The sequence below is a fragment of the Convolutriloba macropyga genome, chromosome 14 (assembly GCF_964194025.1).
Source record: "Convolutriloba macropyga chromosome 14, txConMacr16.3, whole genome shotgun sequence".
In the NCBI taxonomy this organism is placed as follows: domain Eukaryota; kingdom Metazoa; phylum Xenacoelomorpha; order Acoela; family Convolutidae; genus Convolutriloba; species Convolutriloba macropyga.
Window position 1 is genome coordinate 48,545,170 of NC_134481.1, and position 16,284 is coordinate 48,561,453.

General features: G+C 35.1%; 1 protein-coding gene across 2 annotated transcripts in view; it reads left to right on the forward strand.

Annotated features, from left to right (window-relative positions):
* Positions 1-5,619: 5,619 nt before the first annotated feature.
* LOC142352951 (catechol O-methyltransferase domain-containing protein 1-like) overlaps positions 5,620-16,284 on the forward strand; it is an 83,323-nt gene continuing 72,658 nt past the window's right edge. The window contains exon 1 of one of the 2 annotated variants that reach the window (XM_075405111.1): positions 5,620-5,796. The gene's annotated coding sequence lies outside the window, so the exon portion shown is untranslated. The remainder of the gene's footprint in view (positions 5,797-16,284) is intronic. The other variant, XM_075405109.1, reaches the window with a different exon arrangement.

The following is a 16,284-nucleotide window of genomic DNA, read 5'->3' on the forward strand; positions in this document are numbered from 1 at the left end:
AACCTCGCCGACGTTCGCCAGCTTTTGCCGACTTTTTCAACTTTCGACAACTGTCGTCTATTTTCGCCGACGTTCGCCAACTCTTGCCAACTTTTTCAACTTTCGGCAACTGTCGGCTATTTTCGCCGACTGTCGACAACTTTGCCGACTTTCGGCTATTTTCGGCAACCTCGCCGACGTTCGCCAACTTTTGCCGACTTTTTCAACTTTCGGCAACTGTCGGCTATTTTCGCCGACTGTCGGCAACTTTGCCGACTTTCGGCTATTTTCGGCAACCTCTCCGACGTTCGCCAACTTTTGCCAACTTTTTCAACTTTCGACAACTGTCGTCTATTTTCGCCGACGTTCGCCAACTCTTGCCAACTTTTTCAACTTTCGGCAACTGTCGGCTATTTTCGCCGACTGTCGGCAACTTTTTCCTACTTTCGGCTATATTCGGCAACCTCGCCGACGTTCGCCAACTTTTGCCGACTTTTTCAACTTTCGACAACTGTCGTCTATTTTCGCCGACGTTCGCCAACTTTTGCCGACTTTTTCAGCTTTCGGCAACTGTCGGCTATTTTCGCCGACTGTCGGCAACTTTGCCGACTTTCGGCTATTTTCGGCAACCTCGCCGACGTTCGCCAACTTTTGCCAACTTTTTCAATTTTCGACAACTGTCGTCTATTTTCGCCGACGTTCGCCAACTCTTGCCAACTTTTTCAACTTTCGGCAACTGTCGGCTATTTTCGCCGACTGTCGGCATCTTTGCCGACTTTCGTCTATTTTTGGCAACCTCGCCGACGTTCGCCAACTTTTGCCGACTTTTTCAACTTTCGGCAACTGTCGGCTATTTTCGCCGACTGTCGGCAACTTTGCCGACTTTCGGCTATTTTCGGCAACCTCTCCGACGTTCGCCAACTTTTGCCATCGTTTTCAACTTTCGACAACTGTCGTCTATCTTCGCCGACGTTCGCCAACTCTTGCCAACTTTTTCAACTTTCGGCAACTGTCGGCTATTTTTGCCGACTGTCGGCAACTTTGCCGACTTTCGGCTATTTTCGGCAACCTCTCCGACGTTCGCCAACTTTTGCCGACTTTTTCAACTTTCGGCAACTGTCGGCTATTTTCGCCGACTGTCGGCAACTTTGCCAACTTTCGGCTATTTTCGGCAACCTCGCCGACGTTCGCCAACTTTTGCCGACTTTTTCAACTTTCGACAACTGTCGGCTATTTTCGCCGACTGTCGGCAACTTTGCCGACTTTCGGCTATTTTCGGCAACCTCTCCGACGTTCGCCAACTTTTGCCAACTTTTTCAACTTTCGACAACTGTCGTCTATTTTCGCCGACGTTCGCCAACTCTTGCCAACTTTTTCAACATTCGGCAACTGTCGGCTATTTTCGCCGACTGTCGGCAACTTTTTCCTACTTTCCGCTATATTTGGCAACCTCGCCGACGTTCGCCAACTTTTGCCGACTTTTTCAACTTTCGACAATTGTCGTCTATTTTCGCCGACGTTCGCCAACTTTTGCCGACTTTTTCAACTTTCGGCAACTGTCGGCTATTTTCGCCGACTGTCGGCAACTTTGCCGACTTTCGACTATTTTCGGCAACCTCTCCGACGTTCGCCAACTTTTGACGACTTTTTCAACTTTCGACAACTGTCGTCTATTTTCGCCGACGTTCGCCAACTCTTGCCAACTTTTTCAACTTTCGGCAACTGTCGGCTATTTTCGCCGACTGTCGGCAACTTTGCCGACTTTCGTCTTTTTTCGGCAACCTCGCCAACGTTCGCCAACTTTTGCCGACTTTTTCAACTTTCGGCAACTGTCGGCTATTTTCGCCGACTGTCGGCAACTTTTTCCTACTTTCGGCTATATTCGGCAACCTCGCCGACGTTCGCCAACTTTTGCCGACTTTTTCAACTTTCGACAACTGTCGTCTATTTTCGCCGACTGTCGGCAACTTTTGCCGACTTTCGGCTATTTTTGGCAACCTAATATAACCAATAATTTATTAATTAACAAAGAACACGTTGCGGCAAATATAAAGTTTTATATCTGTAGATTTAACGAAGTATAGTAATCCCCCAAGTTCTTTAATTCTACAGATTACGAGTTTCAGTAGAATATAGTTATCAAAGTTGATATGTTTGTTCTCTATTTCAATGTTTAATAATTCAAATAAAAATGCAAAAAAGAGCTCCAATCTCAATAGGGTGGGCATTTCTACTTAGCTTGTTTTCGTTTTTTCGTTTAACGAGAGAAATCTTGACTCGGCGGGATATTTAAATTTGGAGCACTTTTTTCTGCATTTTTTTCAAAAAAATCTAGGTTTTTTGCCTAGGTGTGCTTGTTACTTGATACCCGAAATTGTGTGCTTTTGATTCTTGGTTTTCATTTCAATTTTATTTTAAATTCTTCCTTTCATTTTTAAATTTTAGTTTTCTTGCAATCAGTATTTTTTTGGAGCTGAGTTTAGCGCAGATTGTTTTTTTTTTGCGGGACAAAAATTTTTGTTCGAATTTATAAATTAATCCAAAATTTTATAAATTTTTTATAAACTAATCCAAAAGTTTACAAATAATTTATAAACTAATCCAAGTATTTAAAAATAATTTATAAAATAATACAAAGATTTATAAATAAATTATAAAATAATGCAAAAATTGCAAAAAAAGTTATAAATATTTATAAAAATGATGCATCATTTTTGCAAATAATTATAAACTAATTTATATAGTAAATTTTTATAAATTATCCATTATTTTTTGACTGGGGTAGTTTAAATATATAACCAAATAAAACAATTAAACTGGTCAAATAATACAGTTTGAACTTTCTATCTACATTATCTGTCTACAATAAACTGGTTAACGGTTCGTGGTTCAGTACAAATTAGTATCCAAATCATGATTAGTTGCAAAATAATCCTTCATTTTTGCCGTTTAATTTTCTTTTTATCATTAAGAGTTTTGGTTTTTGTTTTGCACTTATCATCAATTTGTGGATTATGCTTCAACTTGACGTCAATTGCGCGCTGATTCTTTATAAAACATGGTATCATTTTCGAATACATAATTTAAAAGCGAATCCTTTTTCTTTCGAGCATGATTTTTGCTTTCTGTCTGCAAAAGCGCAACACTGGCTTCCTAATGATGTGAAAGCTAACTACGGCTTCAATGTGAAGTGGGCTTTTGAGAAAGCCGTTCGCAGCTGAAAAGGTTTGGACATTTCCACTACCACGCCCAAAGTGGAGAACTGGACTCAAAGGGCGCTGAGGGGTACCCTTTTATAATGTTTAAGAAAAGATAAGTGAATTATAGTATAAAAAAGTGTAAACTATTTTACAAATTCTGTATGGTAGAGACTTATGAAGAAGAGAGAAGGAGCAAAGCAGTCACATCTGTCAAAGGACCAACATTCAAATTTAACTGTTGAAACTTAATCCGACAGAAGTTCTGGTTTTTGTGCTTTTAATGAAAACTTTCTTGAACTGATTAATTTGTCGATTAATTTTATTCGCAGTTGATAGCAATATACTGATCATAGCACCTATACTTGATACTTTGATGTAATGAAGAACTATGAGAGTGGGTTCTCTTTAAAGGTTGATCTACGTTGATTCAAAATCTTGTATTGAGGGGACCGGCAGTTGCTATCAGCTGGACCCCTTGGTTCTGATCAGACCCATCAAATTTTCAGATGGAGTTTTTATCAGAATGCTGCTTTATTGTTGACTCTTACAAGAGACAACAAATATCATTAAAAAAAACAAAAAAACCTTGAAAAACAAAATTCGCTTGACTTGGCCTCTGGTCAGACTAGTGTGCACTTTTTAAAAAAAACATGGAATTTGAGAGAATTTGAGAATTTTTTTAAATCATTATTTTGTTTGAATGATTTGAAATATTTTTTTTTCAGGTATATTTAACCGTATGGTTATAAACATTAATTTACTTGTTGCAAAAAAAAGAAAAAAAGTTAAGTTTCAGTTTCAAGAAACAATTTAAACTTTGAAATTTTTTATCCTAGTGGGAAACCGATAAATTGTAAGTTAATGAATTCTTGCTTCACATTGATCATTTTCATTATTAAATTCATATCCAACCAATTCATTAATATATTATTTGAAACCCCTGACGCACGTGCCATTTCTACATAATGACTTCCTGTGTGTAGACACGTGCTCCCTAACTGGCGGAAGCATAACGAACTGGGTGGTATAAACAGAAAAATTTCATGATTGTGTTTAAACTGAGCTAGGTGATATGAAGGTTCTTTTAGAGCTTGGGTTCTTTTTTATCAAAACTGGAGAAAATCTCCACAAGCGAACTAGTCATTGAATTATGCGCTGCAAAGATCCGAGAGAAAGGAGTGGTTTCTGGTGTTTGGCTGAAACATTCGAACACAACTCGTTTTGACGAGTTTGCACAACATCAACTCGATAATTTTTCTTCTCCTAACCACCCCAAAGTGTGATTTCGACGTGAAAAAAAGCAGGGAGTTCAAAACAGGGCCTATAAATGCCAAGTGTAGATTTTATTTTGTTTCTAAAGATAACTCATTCAAAGATATGCCAATGCAATCCGAAGCAGGAGCTAAAATCAATGGTCAATATGAAGAATGGCATACTTAATTTAAAGACATCTCGTGGATTCCCTCTTTTTCTCCATACGCTCCTGGTAGGTAGTTTTCTAACGATATGAGCAGAGTTTTTTCCATCAACAGGGAAAAATGAATAAAAATATGCAAAGATGGAATCAGATGAAGATTTGAAATAGTTTTCTTACTACACTTTCTGTTTTTTAAAGCAAAAAACGGTTAACATGATTGGTTACTTGGATCATTTTTAAACATTGAGAAAGTTCCAACTTTAAAACTTATAAGTGGTACTTTAAAATCTGCTTAACGTTGTTAAGTACTCAAGTGCCCCTTCCAGTTGTCTCTACGAGAAAAAAAAACGGTTGATGAAGCAGATTTCAATTAAATTCAGTCAGAAACAGTCAACAAAATTTGCTGAAAAAAAATTAAAATGCACTTCAATTGCCCGACGTGTTTTGTCAAGTTATAATAGAGATATTAGAGGCTTCGACTTGGTTGTGATTGTTCTTCAAAAATTGTTTGGTTGGGGTAACTTCATATCAAGTTCCACGCGTTGCTGAAGCATGGACAAATTAGCTTAGTGTTATATAACAAATTCGTGTTTTGTTAATAATTTTTGGAAGCCGCCCAGATGTGAGGTTAAATATTATGAAAAGTTGTTTTCAAGTGGTAAAATCCACTATATATATATATATATATATATATATATATATATATATATATATATATACATTCATATATATGTAATATATATATATATATATATATATATATATATATATATATATATATATATACATTCATATATATGTAATATATATATATATATATATATATATATATATATATATATATATATATATATACACCTCAAAGTCCATATCCTGAAATGACTCTATCTAGAATTAGTTCTATCTGTATCTGTGACCTCATGCTATTTAATTCATTAGTTGAAACAACGACCTTGCTGTGATTACACTGGTAAACACGGCTTTGACTCAAAATGGGTAATAACCTTCTTATCAATTATTATGTTTGATTATACTGATGAATTTTAAATAAAATGCTTGATTCAAATCAAGCCGCATGTTAGAACTGTTTAAGCGTCAATTTGTTCTTATCAACAATATTTCGACGTTTACAATTCGTTTGGATTTCCGATCGCTCTTTTTCACTCAGCTAATAGTGTCGTGAAAGTTGTGAAAACTGTGGTAAGTCGATATGCGCAAGCTTTTTTATCACTAGACTCCGTTTGATAATTGCAGTATAATAATACAATTTTCTAAGAGATTTTACTGCTGTATTTCACAGTAAGGGCATAGTGTCTTCACTCACATAAAATTTTTCACTGCGATTAAAATAAAATAAATTGTGCTAATATTTGCACATGACAAATTTTGATTAAGCTCCAAAAACCCCAACAGAAAGACAACTTTTATTCTTAAAACCTATACTATGCAATAACAACTTTAAAATTGAATATTCTAGCTGGTTAAAAGTTTTAAAGTTCTTTAAAAAAACAGATGCAACATAATATTAAACTCTTAACCAGCAAGAAAAATCAATATTAAAGTATCAAACCAAAATTAAAATTTTCACAGTTAATTTATCGTTCATTTTCTATTCGAATGCATAAAAAATATAGTTCTTCGTGATCTCCAAATTTTTTCCCTGATGCACTGAGAAACAATTAAAAACAATGCAATCGTATCCTTTATGGTGCCAGTAATTGTGAATAAACAAAAACTTTTCTAGAAATAAGATGTATGGTATGAAGTCAAACAAAAAACAGACATTAAAAACGTACAAAAAGTGGATAAGTGAATGAGGAGGATTTGAAAGTTCTCTCCATGGAACATTGCTGCCTCTGTTTGTCAAAATCCTTCAAATTTATCACTTGTTTTTTTACAAGATATGAAAAATTAAATAAAATTTGAACACACTCTAACAAACTGCTTTTGGTTAAGAGTCAGATATTGCCGCTAAATAAGCGTTTAGAATAAAATTTATAAAGTTTTTTCTCCATTCTGCTTCTTCGATTGTGGGTAATCATTGGGTATTGGTTTCTCAAAAAATCAAGATACCTTCCTAGAGCTATTTCTATTTATAGGTGCCATAATGTGGTTGTTGCCGAAGAACTTTTGAATAATTCGGAATACGCATTTACAACGTACTAAATTTCAGTCATTAGGGTTAAATATATCTTGTGAAGACTCTCGGCTCGGAAAGTACATAAAAAAATGCAGGAATTTTTCCATTGTTAGAAAATTTAGTTAGACACCAATGATGATTTGATAGGATTTCTTCTGCTGAGAAATTTTGTAAGTTTAAAAATGATTGTTGTCTTCAAACACATATCCGTTCAATCATAGGAAACAATTCAAAAACATTGATTTTTATCCGAAATTAATTATTGCCGTAGATGTTCCTTCTTTCTAACTCTTGTTGACAATTTTTTGCAAAAAATGCGATAAAAAATCCCATTAATATCACTCACCTTTTAACGTTTACCTTTCTACGATAATTTTTGTACTATGAAGTTTAATTTTAGCTGTTTTGAACAGCGCGCGTTACATATATGTTGTTCAACTATTGCAACGATTAGTTATTTCAATAAGCTTATCTTTAATTTGACAGAAGCAATTTTTTTCAAAAATCAATGAAAGCGTTTCATTGTTTTAGAAATAATTTTATCAAATTGATGATAATAACATTTTTTCTTGTATGCTTTAGAGGCAATGTCTTCAAAAGTTCTCCATGCAAAAGGATAATCAGAAAAAAAACTTTTAGTCTTACAGAAACTAAAATTTCTTAACCAACGGGAGACGCGTACGTTAAAACTATCTGCATTGCTCACAAAATTAAATTAAATTTTAAAAAATCTACTTACAAAAGTATAGAAATGTGTATGGCAAAATGAAGTTCATAGAGTGTTTTGGTGGAAATCTACCGTCCTTTTCCGATGTTCCTTATTTAAAAAACAGGAAAATCGAAGTCTGTTATCAGTCTTTCGAAGCTGGAAAATTTTGCACATGTATGGTCAAGGGGGTCAAATAGCATCATACCTATGAAAACCTTTGAGGATTCAAAGAAAATTTACTGGAGCATTGAATTGTATCATCCTTAAAAACAAAAATTGCGTCTTAACATTAAGGGCTGTCCAAACAAACAGTTAGCATCCTGTTTCTTAGAAAAGATGGCTTGTTGACAAAAACTAAATAGTGTTGGTGTGTTTAATTTAATTATTTGCTGCAAGATTAATGCGCTATAAAAAAACAATGCTTAGGAGATGTATTCTGAATGTCCAATAAATTTTATAAAATATTGAACAAGTAGCCAGGAACGATAAACTGTTTTCGAACAGAATAAAGCCTACTTGCACGACAAGAACTTTTTTGACGAATAACAGTAAGCTTGTTAGTTATCATCGTTTTGCTCTGCTGGGAAGGTATTCTGCTCCTTCCAGAGAAGAATTATCTTCGTTTTCATTTTGTGCTCAAAACAGCTTGCTTTTGTTTCCGCTCCATCGATGTACGGTGAATGTAACGATACAATTGGGCAGAATAGTTAGGTAGACAAAACCTGTGGTCCCTAAATCAAACAATCTTCGGAAATAAAATATTCTGGCCCTGTTGACGTAGTTTTCTTCCAAAAACTTTTATAGTACTATATTAGATTACAATATTTTCTTGAAAGTTTCATAATTTTCATGTTTATTCTTTTTGGAAAACGGTGATGTTGAGGACCCTATGGGCTAGGGTCCCATATCAAAAGAGCCCTTTTGGCAATGTCTTTTAAAAATCTTTTAAGGAATTAAATTAACGGACATTTGAACAAATATAGTTTGCTCAGCACAACACTAGATTTTAGAAAAAAAAAGTTCAACTATTGGTGACAAAATGTACATGGCACAGTTATTCAGAAAGAAAACCATTAATAACAAAGTGTTACGGCAGCAGTTTTGAGATGTCTCCAAAACTATTTATTTCAAATACCAGTCAATAATCGATATAACTAAACTAAACTAATAAAAAACATAGCAGGACAAGTCCTGACGTACAATTCAAAGAATTTTCATTGACTAAAAAAACTAGACCTAGAACGGACTATTAGTGAATTGGGAAAACCATTTCTAAAAAATCAGATCAAAAAATTGAAAAAAAAACAGAAAATCAGTGTCAAAATGCCGCATGTGAACAAAAAACCACTAGCGAGAAATGAAAATTTGGTTAAAACAAAAACTAGGACTAGAATGAACTATGAATGGATTGGGAAAACCAGTTAGAAAAAAATCCGATTCAAAAAATCGAAAAAACTGTATAGAAATAAAGTGAAATTGCAGCATGTGAACAAAAGCCACTAGCGAGAAAGCGAACTTTTGTTCAAACACCGTTTCCTCACTCCACTTTAAAATAAGATCGAAAAAATTTCACGCCTCAAAACCAATCGCTTTTGCGTTTGCGCTCCATTTCCTGTTTCGGCGTGACCAAAATCACTACTCCAATTTGACTTCGAAAATCATGAAAATGAGTGAACAGATCTTAAAAAAAGACAGCGCCCTAATAAAATTCAAATTCTTTGAATTGTACCCAGTTTGAGGTCCCAGACGGAAAGTCGATATGTCCAGACCCAGATGAACGCACGACGGGGGTGTCGTGCGTTCAAATTTACATGGTCTGGAAACAAGGAAAAACGCACGAAAGTCTGATCATGAACGCACGAATAGTCTGGTGAACGCACGAAAGTCTGATCATGAACGGACGAATAGTCTGGTGAACGCACGAAAGTCTGATCATGAACGCACAAATAGTCTGGTGAACGCACGAAAATCTGATCATGAACGCACAAATAGTCTGGTGAACGCACGAAAGTCTGATCATGAACGGACGAAAGTCTGGACATGAACGCACTAAAGGTCTGATGAACGCACAATTGTTTTGTGCGTTCATCAGACTTAAGCGCGTTCATGTCCAGACTTTCGTGCGTTCATGATCAGACTTTCGTGCGTTCACCAGACTATTCGTGCGTTCATGATCAGACAAAAAACTAACCTTTTATGCTTGTAGATGCCCATTGAAGATGAAGACGCCAGAGGGTTCCATCCGTCCAGAAATCCACATATAAAGTCTTTTTTACGTGAGGTACATGAACATCTTTCTACTAAAAGGAGACATGCCTTTTTTTGCTATGGTGAGCAAAATTCAAGGTTTCTAACTATCAGTATTAAGAATAAAATGAACCACTAATAAGACTTTTTTTTATAATTAAGATTTTTTTTGACAATCATTCAAGAAAGCTGAAATCAACATAAACATATATCATACATCATAAACACACATCATAGACTCAAACCAAAAGACCGAAGCGAGAGACGAGCGAGACAACGCGAGAGACGAGCGAGAGAACGCGAGACAACGCGAGAGACGAGCGAGAGAACGCGAGACGAGCGAGAGAACGCGAGACGATAGCGAGAGAACGCGAGACACGAGCGAGAGACGAAAACAGGGGCGAGAGAAAGAGGGGAGGGGGGAGGGAGAGCACCGAAAAATCTTGACGCCCGAAAGGCGTCCCACCCATTTTTAACTCTATATTTTTGATTTTTTTTTCAAAAAAACCGTTCGCAAAACTAACTTTTTTTCTAGACCAGCTATACCAAAAATTCTTTTAGTTTTACACTCTAGATACACATGGGATACTCCATATCAAGTTTGGTTCAAATTGGACAACTCCTTGATCCGATAAAACTTCTATATTTTTGGAAAAAGAATTAGCGAATAAGTCGAAATTTCCGTATGAAAAACCAACTTTTTTCCTAGGCAAGCTATACCAAAATTTTTTTTTTGTTTTACAATCTACCTACAAAGGGGATACTCTATGCCAAGTTTGGTTTGATTTGGACAACTCCTTGACCCGATAAAACTTCTATATTTTTGAAAATAGAATAAGCGTATAATAAGCGAATAAATCGATATTTCCGATTGAAATACGAACTTTTTTTCGAGCAAAGCTATACCGAAAACTCTTTTTGTTTTACACTCTAGGTATACATGGGATACTCCATACCGAGTTTGCTTCGATTTGGACAACTCCTTGATCCGATAAAACTTCTATATTTTTGAAAATAGAATAAGCGAAAAAGTCGAAATTTCCGTATGAAAAACTAACTTTTTTCTTAGGCAAGCTATACCGAAAATTCTTTTTGCTTTACACTCTAGATACACATGGGATACTCCATACCAAGTTTGGTTCAATTTGGACAACTCCTTGATCCGATAAAATTTCTATATTTTTGAAAATAGAATAAGCGAATGAGTCGAAATTTCCGTATGAAAAACTAACTTTTTTCCTAGGCAAGCTATACCAAAAATTCTTTTTGTTTTACACTCTGAGTACACATGGGATACTCCATACCAAGTTTGGTTCAAATTGGACAACTCCTTGATCCGATAAAACTTCTATATTTTTGGAAAAAGAATTAGCGAATAAGTCGAAATTTCCGTATGAAAAACCAACTTTTTTCCTAGGCAAGCTATACCAAAATTTTTTTTTTGTTTTACAATCTACCTACAAAGGGGATACTCTATGCCAAGTTTGGTTTGATTTGGACAACTCCTTGACCCGATAAAACTTCTATATTTTTGAAAATAGAATAAGCGTATAATAAGCGAATAAATCGATATTTCCGATTGAAATACGAACTTTTTTTCGAGCAAAGCTATACCGAAAACTCTTTTTGTTTTACACTCTAGGTATACATGGGATACTCCATACCGAGTTTGCTTCGATTTGGACAACTCCTTGATCCGATAAAACTTCTATATTTTTGAAAATAGAATAAGCGAAAAAGTCGAAATTTCCGTATGAAAAACTAACTTTTTTCTTAGGCAAGCTATACCGAAAATTCTTTTTGCTTTACACTCTAGATACACATGGGATACTCCATACCAAGTTTGGTTCAATTTGGACAACTCCTTGATCCGATAAAATTTCTATATTTTTGAAAATAGAATAAGCGAATGAGTCGAAATTTCCGTATGAAAAACTAACTTTTTTCCTAGGCAAGCTATACCAAAAATTCTTTTTGTTTTACACTCTGAGTACACATGGGATACTCCATACCAAGTTTGGTTCAAATTGGACAACTCCTTGATCCGATAAAACTTCTAAATTTTTGGAAAAAGAATTAGCGAATAAGTCGAAATTTCCGTATGAAAAACCAACTTTTTTCCTAGGCAAGCTATACCAAAATTTTTTTTTTGTTTTACAATCTACCTACAAAGGGGATACTCTATGCCAAGTTTGGTTTGATTTGGACAACTCCTTGACCCGATAAAACTTCTATATTTTTGAAAATAGAATAAGCGTATAATAAGCGAATAAATCGATATTTCCGATTGAAATACGAACTTTTTTTCGAGCAAAGCTATACCGAAAACTCTTTTTGTTTTACACTCTAGGTATACATGGGATACTCCATACCGAGTTTGCTTCGATTTGGACAACTCCTTGATCCGATAAAACTTCTATATTTTTGAAAATAGAATAAGCGAAAAAGTCGAAATTTCCGTATGAAAAACTAACTTTTTTCTTAGGCAAGCTATACCGAAAATTCTTTTTGCTTTACACTCTAGATACACATGGGATACTCCATACCAAGTTTGGTTCAATTTGGACAACTCCTTGATCCGATAAAATTTCTATATTTTTGAAAATAGAATAAGCGAATGAGTCGAAATTTCCGTATGAAAAACTAACTTTTTTCCTAGGCAAGCTATACCAAAAATTCTTTTTGTTTTACACTCTGAGTACACATGGGATACTCCATACCAAGTTTGGTTCAAATTGGACAACTCCTTGATCCGATAAAACTTCTAAATTTTTGGAAAAAGAATTAGCGAATAAGTCGAAATTTCCGTATGAAAAACCAACTTTTTTCCTAGGCAAGCTATACCAAAAATTCTTTTTGCTTTACACTCTAGATACACATGGGATGAGTGAACAGATCTTAAAAAAAGACAGCGCCCTAATACAATTCAAATTCTTTGAATTGTACCCAGGTTGAGGTCCCAGACGTAAAGTCGATATGTCCAGACCCAGATGAACGCACGACGGGGGTGTCGTGCGTTCAAATTTACATGGTCTGGAAACAAGGCAAAGCGCACCAAATTCTGATCATGAACGCACGAAAGTCTGATCATGAACGCACGAATAGTCAGGTGAACGCACGAAAGTCTGATCATGAACGCACGAATAGTCTGGTGAACGCACGAAAGTCTGATCATGAACGCACGAAGGTCTGGACATGAACGCACTAAAGGTCTGATGAACGCACAATTTTTTTGTGCGTTCATCAGTTTTAAGCGCGTTCATGTCCAGACTTTCGTGCGTTCATGATCAGACTTTCGTGCGTTCACCAGACTATTCGTGCGTTCATGATCAGACAAAAAACTAACCTTTTATGCTTGTAGATGCCCATTGAAGATGAAGACGCCAGAGGGTTCCATCAGTCCAGAAATCCACATATAAAGTCTTTTTATACGTGAGGTACATGAACATCTTTCTACTAATAGGAGACATGCCTTTTTTTGCTATGGTGAGCAAAATTCAAGGTGTCTAACTATCAATATTAAGAATAAAATGAACCTCTAATAAGACTTTTTTTGATAATTAAGATTTTTTTTGACACTCATTCAAGAAAGCTGAAATCAACATAAACATATATCATACATCATAAACACACATCATAGACTCAAACCAAAAGACCGAAGCGAGAGACGAGCGAGACAACGCGAGAGACGAGCGAGAGAACGCGAGACAACGCGAGAGACGAGCGAGAGAACGCGAGACGAGCGAGAGAACGCGAGACGATAGCGAGAGAACGCGAGACACGAGCGAGAGACGAAAACAGGGGCGAGAGAAAGAGGGGAGGGGGGAGGGAGAGCACCGAAAAATCTTGACGCCCGAAAGGCGTCCCACCCATTTTTAACTCTCGCAAAACTAACTTTTTTTCTAGACCAGCTATACCAAAAATTCCTTTTGTTTTACAATCTAGTTACCCATGGGATACCCGATACCGAGTTTGGTTTGATTTGGACTACTCCTTGACCCGATGAAAAAGACCTATTTTTAAAATTCAATAATTTCAAGTTATTCGAATAGCAAATTTCCGTATGAAAACTAACTTTTTTCCTAGGCAAGCTATACCAAAAATTCTTTTTGCGTTACACTCTAGTTACAAAGGGGATACTCTATGCCAAGTTTGGTTTTATTTCAACAACTCTATGACCTAATCAAAAAGACCTCTATTAAAAATTTTTTACTTGAAATAATAGCAATTTTCCGTACGAAAAACTAACTTTTTTCCTAGGCAAGCTATACCGAAAACTCTTTTCGCTTTACACTCTAGATACAAATGGGATACTCCATACCAAGTTTGGTTCAATTTGGACAACTCCTTGATCCGATAAACTTTCTATATTTTTGAAAATAGAATTAGCGAATAAGTCGAAATTTCCGTATGAAAAACTAACTTTTTTCCTAGGCAAGCCATACCGAAAATTCTTTTTGCTTTACACTCTAGATACACATGGGATACTCCATTCCAAGTTTGGTTCAATTTGGACAACTCCTTGACCCGATGAAATTTCTATATTTTTGAAAATAGAATAAGCGTATAATAAGCGAATAAGTCGAAATTTCCGTATGAAAAACTAACTTTTTCCTAGGCAAGCTATACCGAAAATTCTTTTTGCTTTACACTCTAGATACACATGGGATACTCCATACCAAGTTTGGTTCAATTTGGACAACTCCTTGATCCGATAAAATTTCTATATTTTTGAAAATAGAATAAGCGAATAAGTCGAAATTTCCGTATGAAAAACTAACTTTTTTCCGAGGCAAGCTATACCGAAAATTCTTTTTGCTTTACACTCTAGATACACATGGGATACGCCCTACCAAGTTTGGTTCAATTTGGGCAACTCCTAGACCCGATGAAATTTCTTTATTTTTGAAAATAGAATAAGCCTAAGCGAAAAGGTCGAAATTTCCGTATGAAAAACTAACTTTTTTCCTAGGCAAGCTACACCAAAGATTCTTCTTGTTTTACGCTCTAGTTAGACCTGGGATACTCCATACCAAATTTGGTTCAGTTTGGACAACTCTGTGACCTAATCAAAAAGACCTATTTTTAAAATTATTTATTTGAAATAATAGAAAATTTCCTTACGAAATACTAACTTTTTTCCTAGGCACGCTATACCAAAAACACTTTTTGTTTTACGCTCTAGGTATACATGGGATACTCCATACCGAGTTTGTTTCGATTTGGACAACTCCTTGACCCGATAAAATTTCTATACTTTTAAAATAGAATAAGCGTATAATAAGCAAATAAGTCGATATTTCCAATTGAAATACGAACTTTTTTTCTAGCAAAGCTATACCAAAAATTCTTCTTGTTTTACGCTCTAGATAGACTTGGGATACTCCATACCAAATTTGGTTCAGTTTGGACAACTCTATGACCTAATCAAAAAGACCTATTTTTAAAATTATTTATTTGAAATAATAGCAAATTTCCGTACGAAAAACTAACTTTTTTCCTAGGCAAGCTATGCCAAAAAGTCTTTTTGTTTTACAATCTACCTACAAAGGGGATACTCGATACCAAGTTTGGTTCGATTTGGACAACACCTTGATCCAATAAAAGTTCTATATTTTTGAAAATAAAATAAGCGTATAATAAGCGAATAAATCGATATTTCCGATTGAAATACGAACTTTTTTTCTAGCAAAGCTAGACCAAAAACTCTTTTTGTTTTACGCTCTAGGTATACATTGGATACTCCATGCCGAGTTTGCTTCGATTTGGACAACTCCTTGATCCGATAAAACTTCTATATTTTTGAAAATAGAATAAGCGAATAAGTCGAAATTTCGTATGAAAAATTAACTTTTTTCTTAGGCAAGCTATACCAAAAATTCTTTTTGCTTATACACATGGGATACTCCATACCAAGTTTAGTTCAGTTTGGACAACTCCTTGATCCGATAAAATTTCTATATTTTTGAAAATAAAATAAGCGTATAATAAGCGAATAAATCGATATTTCCGATTGAAATACGAACTTTTTTTCTAGCAAAGCTATACCAAAAATTCTTTTTGCTTTACACTCTAGATACACATGGGATGCTCCATACCAAGTTTGAATCAATTTGGACAACTCCTTGATCCGATAAAATTTCTATATTTTTGAAAATAGAATAAGCGAATAAGTCGAAATTTCGTATGAAAAATTAACTTTTTTCTTAGGCAAGCTATACCAAAAATTCTTTTTGCTTATACACATGGGATACTCCATACCAAGTTTAGTTCAGTTTGGACAACTCCTTGATCCGATAAAATTTCTATATTTTTGAAAATAGAATAAGCGAATAAGTCGAAATTTCCGTATGAAAATCTAACTTTTTTCCTAGGCAAGCTATACCGAAAACTCTTTTCGCTTTACACTCTAGATACACATGGCATACTCCATACCAAGTTGGGTTCAATTTGGACAACTCCTTGATCCGATAAACTTTCTATATTTTTGAAAATAGAATAAGCGAATAAGTCGAAATTTCCGTATGAAAAACTAACTTTTTTCCTAGGCAAGCCATACCGAAAATTCTTTTTGCTTTAAACTCTAGATACA